At 39.8% G+C, this 7318-nt stretch overlaps 1 protein-coding gene across 2 annotated transcripts in view; it reads left to right on the top strand.

The window, feature by feature from the left end:
* Positions 1-371: 371 nt before the first annotated feature.
* ncoa1 (nuclear receptor coactivator 1) overlaps positions 372-7318 on the top strand; it is a 184679-nt gene continuing 177732 nt past the window's right edge. For both annotated transcript variants that reach the window (XM_048251003.1, XM_048251002.1), the window contains exon 1: positions 372-875. The gene's annotated coding sequence lies outside the window, so the exon portion shown is untranslated. The remainder of the gene's footprint in view (positions 876-7318) is intronic.

The following is a 7318-nucleotide window of genomic DNA, read 5'->3' as shown; positions in this document are numbered from 1 at the left end:
GCAGTCAAGGTTACAAAGACTACATAAACAGCTGTCAACTATGAATTTAAATGTTTGTTGTGGATTTACATCCCATGGGGTGATATGCCTACTGACTTGTGCTATATGTTTAATAAGTGATCCAGATCTTGAGTCGTTCCCCATATTGGGTGGTAACATAGGGTGGAAACGAGCAGCAGACACTAGTCTTGCTCATTTACAGTATGCGCAAACGAAAATCGGAGGGCTAAACCAGAAACACTCAGGTACAAAACATAATTTCTTACTATGGACCATAGACATAAGAGCGCAAAACTTCCACATTCGCGAGCGCGCTTCATTGACGTCATGGTACGTGCTTGTACGACATTGCCCTGTTTATTTGTGTAAAGGTTGAAAATGGCGGTGGGCAGACACCAACGCTAGAATTAATAGTTTTTAAGCTGCTTGTTTGAACAATTGAAACATTACAAACAAGTGAAGGCTGGGAAAGAGTTAGTTATAAAATATTTCCGAAAGGAATCCACCAATGGAAACAAAATATACGATGTGTGGCACGTTTTAGGTAACGTTAGGGAAAATCTTTGCAGCCATCAACTGGGTAGTTGTAATTGCAGGGTTGGACATTTCCAACTGGTATAAGGTCTCAAAATATTCAAAACTTTCCTTTGTCAATCACGTCTCTCTATTGACAGAATTATCCGATCACTCTGAAAGCAGTCCGGTGAGGCACTCGTTTTGTCAGTGTTTGCATCTGAATGTATGCATACATAATCGTTTCAAAGCTAGTTGCTTGCTCGCTAGCAAGTAAGAAATTAGCTAGCTTGCTAGTTGACTAGCTGGCTAGCGTGAAGTTGCCTGGCATTCGGAGATTTGACAGCGGAGTGATTGAACAGGTACGTAATTAAAGCTACTTCTCTATTTCTTATAATGCAGCCTATTCATGTTATAATTGGGTACATTTGCAACACGTGCAATACAATACTGCATTGCAAGTCCAATGTGCAACAAATGTTTGCATTTCAGTTCAGTACCCTAATTTCATGTGCATAAGTTGCGTTAACATTTCGCTCCATTCATGTATATCAGTTGTATAGCGTGATGACATTCACTTTAAGTGTTTCGGCGTCCTGCTATAGTGTAATGTTAAGTTGACCTGAACTATTAGATACATGGTGCACATTGTTGTACATGGTTGTACATTACGCTGTGTTTGCAGTCGAATTTATCTATTTATTTTTTCAGCTTTAATTGTTGCCTATGTAAAGTTACATCTAGGATAAATTGTACCGTTGTTTGAGTCACCTTTCCTATCGAAATAATACCACGAATGGTAACCCCGTTAACCCTTTCAGCTGCTTTTTTTGTTAGAAATTAGCCTATAGGCAAAAGAACAAAATGCACTTTTGTTACTGTTTTACGCATATTATTTTTTTATTTACTTACACAAATAAATTGACACCTAACTTGGGTGTCACAATTGATGACAGACACAATTTCTCTCAGTATAGCCTCACTTACAAACTCATTTCGGTTTATACAATATCAGGAAGATCAGACCTTATCTGACACAATATGCCACACAGTTTCTTGTGCAGGCCATGGTTTTTCCCAAACTGAACTATTGCAATTCATTGTAAGCTGACCTACCTGTTTGTGTAGTGAGACAATTTCAGATGCAATAGCACATCTGGTCTTTAATCAGCCAAAGAAGACACATGTAACTCCTTTGTTAGTTAGGCTACTCTTCATTGACTTCCTGTAGCAGCCAGAATTAAATTCAAATCCCTCACTCTGGCCCATAGGGCACTTACTGGATCTGCACCTTGCTCCACACTGCGACCAAATGCTCACATTTTGTGACCAAAATTTGAGAATGTGCGACCAGTAAATTTGCCAATTTTTTTTTTTTTTTTTACACGTTAAACATGGAAGGGGCCCGTCAATGAATCCGAAATATGTGGCAGGCCAATGACTGTGAGAAGGATAGGAAATGGCCACTGTAAGTGACTAATTTGTGGACGGGGAGGGTCCTAGAGATAATCGAGCGCGCATAAACATCTGTGGGAAGGAGACGAATATTACAACCTGCTACACGCATCTGAACAATGAACCAGCAAACTATTTACTCGTTCTTCCGACATGCGGCTAGTGTGCTAGTGCTAGAGTCTACACTATCACAGTCAGATGAAGATTCAGAGTCAGAGGTTTTTGTGGCGAAAAAGACCCGAACCCACCAATTTCGGGAAGACTGGCTGCGAGAATTCAGCTGGTTGAGGTACTGTAAGGAGATGAACTCCATGAACTGTGAATGTTGCAGTCGTTCCCCAGAACTGCGGGAAACACAGAGTTTGCTGACAGTGCAGGCACTTCGCAGTTTAAACACAATACACTAACTAAACACAATCTTAGCCTCAAGTATTGTTTTGTGTGAAATGACCGAAAGGTTACTAAGCACTTTGTTACTAAGCACTTTTTTATTCTGAATGTATATTTTTTAATATTTGTACTGTCATGACAGTCATGGTGCTGTCAGTTTACCTTCTATGTTGCTTCTTCAAAAGTGCACAATAAAATGTGGCACTGAATTTGAAACAGCACATTGTAATTTCTGCATCTATTATCAAAGTATTTATTAGTAATACAGTGTTTACGGTGTGTGCCCCTACATTTTCTGGTTGCGCCCCTAAAATGTTCAGTTGGGGGCCACTCTGCTCCTAGTGAAAAAAGCTAGTCTGGAGCCCTGGTGTTCATATACTGAGTCGCTTTGTAAAGTGACCTGACAGAACAGTGCATCAGTGGTAAATATTGGGAGAACCTACGATTAAACTGACATAAATTAACCTCCATTATTATTCCATATTAAGTAGTTTATCAGATAGTGGCACAGTAGTGGCATGGCACACAATGAGAAGATGTATGAGTGAGCAATTTATTAACCAGTGAATCACAAGCTTAAATGTAACCAAGGCCAAGCAATGCACTATTTTGCGGTGGTTGCTTAGTACAGTGTATGCATAGCAATTCACTATATTGTTATCTGATGGCTTCTTTTTTTCATTGCATGGAAAGCAGTGCACTATATTGGGTCATTCTGTGTCAAATCAGATAAGGTTGTTGCTGCACCGTCTCAGATTTTGTTCAAACCTTGTCTATATCAAGAATGGTTCCCAAAACCAAGGCACATAATATATTTCTGTTAAAATCCTGTCTTCAAATTGTTTTCAGCCCTTGAAATTACTTCAGGTTTTCAGCCTGGAGTACCTGTGAAGCAATGTTTTGAGATATTGATATAATAGAAATTATTCTTCATAGGCCCAATTTTGTAGGGTGAAAGACAAACATGTTCTCAGCATGGCTGAACCATTAAAAGTTTGTACTAGTGTTGCACGGTGTATCGATACTAGAAAGGTATCAGGATCCCTTCACGCAAAAAACGATACGATTTCCGATGTTTTTAGAATTGGTACTAGGGATCGACCGATATGGTTTTTTCAGGGCCGATACCGATATCAATTATTACCAAAACAGGAGGCCGTTAACCGATATGTAAAACTAGTGATGCACGATATATCGGCCGCCGATATAATATCGGCCGATATGGTCATTTTTTTACACATCGGTTTTTAAATTAGGAATTTAATAGGGCTGTAACGATATGTGATTCAAAACTGAAATCGCAACACTCATATCCACAAACCTGTGTCGCGGTGTGAAAAGGCAGAACCGACACACCCTTTCTAGTGTCTAGCAGTGCTTTGCAGCTTACGCGGCCGCATAAACAACACACATCTCCCGCTTTACTTGGCGGTACCCTACGTTGCTTTCATTGTAGACTTTACCAAACCGTATAAACCCCCTGTTAACCTTTCCTGCTTTGTTTCAGACCGTAGTCAGAAACGCAGGGGAGATTCGTTATTCGAGGGGCCGATGTTATAAGATAGAATAACGCCGGGTCACGGTCCCATTTCTGATGAGCAAAATACACGAGCTGAACTTTATGGAGTTTTATTTCGACAGTAACACCGCCACACTGTGTACAGACTCCAACTTGAACTTCCACACTCTTTTGCTCCAGTAGCATACACTTCCTCACTCTATCTCCCTCCTTCCCAGCTTCCCCACACACACACACACACGGAGCTCTCTTAAAGGAGCCGCAGCACCATTTTACAACACCTCTCTTTGCCCCCGCTCTCTCGGCTCACTCAATGGACACGCGACTCGGCCAACGCAATCCAAATAAAACATTACAATCGTGGAAAGCAAGGACTCATAGAAGACGACTAGCTAAATTACTATTAAATCTGCTTAGCAACATTAGCATGCTGCACATATTTGTTTAAAACTCTTGGTTTCAAGTTGACTGATCATCTCAATACCAATGTTTCCCAAAAGTGCCTGTACCAAGGAAAACAAGTATTACCTTTAAACTTAAACACACATGGGGAAACTGAACAGTCCAATCAGTAGACTATGATAAGCTAGCCAACTATGCTACTATGCTACTTTGTTTACAATATTTCCAGGCTTCAACCACACAGCTGAATTAAAGAGGGAGAGTTGTAATATAAATAGTAGGCCTATAGTGTGCCATACCTATAGGCTAATCTGCATAAAGTGCTGTCATAAATATCAGACATTCAGTATTCTCTCTTTTCATATCAGGATATAAAATAATACAGATATATTCTATTATATTGTAATCCTCTGGTGTTCTAAGGTAGGCTATTGAAACGTTATTTTAAAAAATGCATTTTGGAAAATAGCTCTTTATTTGATTATTATAAGAATGTGTTTTCTATACAGATATATCGACATCGGTAAATATCGGTATCGGCCATAACAGCAAAATTAATATCGGTTATCGGTATCGGCAACAATTTTCACATCGGTGCATCACTATGTAAAACCGATACGTCAGTTGTCAAAAAGGGGGGTAGATAGTAAAGGCTATATGCTGCAAAAAATTAATTCAAAATAATTTAATTATGCAAACTTTTCTTTCTTCTTTTGATACACAATTGTCTATCAATTTGCATCACTTTTTGTGTAAATCCTGTGTATCATGTTAATCCAAGAGCTGAGTGATAGCAATTATTTTCATAGAGTAGGCCTGCACAATGGGCTATGTGCTTGTTAAGGGACCTGTCACAAAGAGGATGCTTTGCCATCGTGTGTGTGAGTGCACGAGAGGGAGAGGAAGAGGTGCATCATTGATGGCAAGTGTTACGGTTGAATAGTTTAACAAAACAGTTTTAAAATAGTTCTTAGGCTATTTAAGCATGCAATTTGTGTCCATATGTAGGCTATAAGCTACACTTTTGAGAGCCTAAAAGGCACGTTAATAGCCAGCTCAGGACACGATTTTGTTCAGGTCGAATTAAATTACGGTTGGCCCTGGGTGCATGTAGTCTTTTCTGACAGTCCATTTAAAAAAGAAGCAATTAGACTTCGCTATCGCATAATTTAGTTTTTGTCTCTGGACTATGTTCGCTGAGGTGTCCCATTATTCACAATTAACGGACGAGGCGGAATCAGAGAACTCCCGACGCGCAGCACCCGAGTTTGTGGGATAACTAGTAAACAGCATCAGTAACGTGCATCAATCGGGAATTCGCTAAATGAAGGAAGTGGGTGCTTTACTTATTAATCCGGATCAAAGAGACAATAGCTTACAAAGTGGTGTTTTTGTAATTTCAGTGTAGATGATTGTGATTCACTGCAACTTCAGCAATGTGGGCTACCTTCCTTACCTTGAAAAATAGCCCCAGAGGGCTACAGCTGAAGCCCAGTCTGCCTCAGTGAGAATCCTAAACTTTGTCTGTGTTCAGTCTTCGATCCTGATTGGCTGCATTCGTGCTAACTAATAAATCAGATGGTGTAGTGGGCGGGACAATGCTCTTGAACACAGAGTAGCAAATTCAGGGAGTGAGAGACGCTTTACAGACAAAGTAGCGCGTTTCATTCTTTATCCATTTCAATATCGGCTTATCGGTGGAAAAAATTACCGATACCAATTATTATAAAAATGCTAAATATCGGCCCTAATAATCGGCCAGGCCGATAATTGGTCGACCCCTAATTGGTACTTTATTAAAATAATAACGTTCTGCGTCTGTGTAGACTGCTCCCACTCTCCATATGCTCCTTGCACGCATCTAAGCAAGTGGGTGTGTCAAACAGGCAGCAGTGAGTGAGTGAGTGGGCAGCCAACGTCAACATAGTTCTTTGCCGACAGTCCTCGGCTTGTGGATAAAACAAAAGGTGAAGTGAATTCTGGAACTATTTCGGATACATCATAGTGAAGGCAAGCCAAAGAACGACAGGTTAACAAATAGGCCATAGAAAACACCACTACATGATTAGTGCCAAGTTCATCTTTTCAGTTTTTGTCTAAACTAATTGAAACGAGTATGGTTTTCTTGGACAAAGCGAACCTTCCTTCATCAGTGAATTTTGACGAGACATAACGGCTGATCATATAACGTGATGAAAACGCAATGTTCACCCTAGTATAACATTACCATAACTTGCAAACGATCTATTTAATATTTGGTCAGAACTACTGGTAATGTTTGTCATATGGCATGCAGACTGCAATTTGTTCAATAATTATTGCCCAGATGTAGGATAGGCTACTCGATGTGCGCTAATTAAAGCCCACAGCATATAATAGCCTACCACTGAAGCGTGTTGAGTCCTAATAATAATAGCGCCATTGGTTACATGGTAGCAAATAATGTTATCAAAGAAATATACGTAATGTACACAGATATATTGCAACAGGTAGCCTAATGGTGTAGGCCTATCTGACGAAGACCTGGTTGGAACGTTGTACTTGTACACTGGTACCCTTTGCATCTGTCAAAGAAATCCCATAAACGCGGGAAGGCCTAGGGTAGCCTATCAGATGGCCCAAAGATTAGGCCCCTCTGCATAGCATTCAGTGTTGCATGCAGTAATTTCAACACTGACTTTGATCTAGCCTACTTTGGCTATTTAATTGTAGGCCTACTTTATTGCCAAAACACAACACAATGTAAATGAACTATAACAAACAATAAAGGATTTACACACACAAATTCCTATTTTACTGACTAAAAAAAATAATAATTATGTAGGAAGTTTATAACCCAGAATTGACCTGCACACGACAAAAGTGCACCAAATTCAATACAAATGAATCAATACACTTGGAGTAGGTCTGCGCCCTTTCTTTTCCAGATATTTTAGGATTTCGCTGTGGTATCGTTTCAGTATCGAGCATCGAGATATTTATGGCAGGTATCATGTCGAAGTCATAATTTTGGTATCGTGACAACAATAGTTTGTACGG

Source organism: Alosa alosa, chromosome 8 (genome assembly GCF_017589495.1).
Source record: "Alosa alosa isolate M-15738 ecotype Scorff River chromosome 8, AALO_Geno_1.1, whole genome shotgun sequence".
NCBI lineage: Eukaryota > Metazoa > Chordata > Actinopteri > Clupeiformes > Clupeidae > Alosa > Alosa alosa.
Note: the sequence above shows the minus strand (reverse complement) of the source record. Positions and strands in the feature narration are given on the sequence as shown.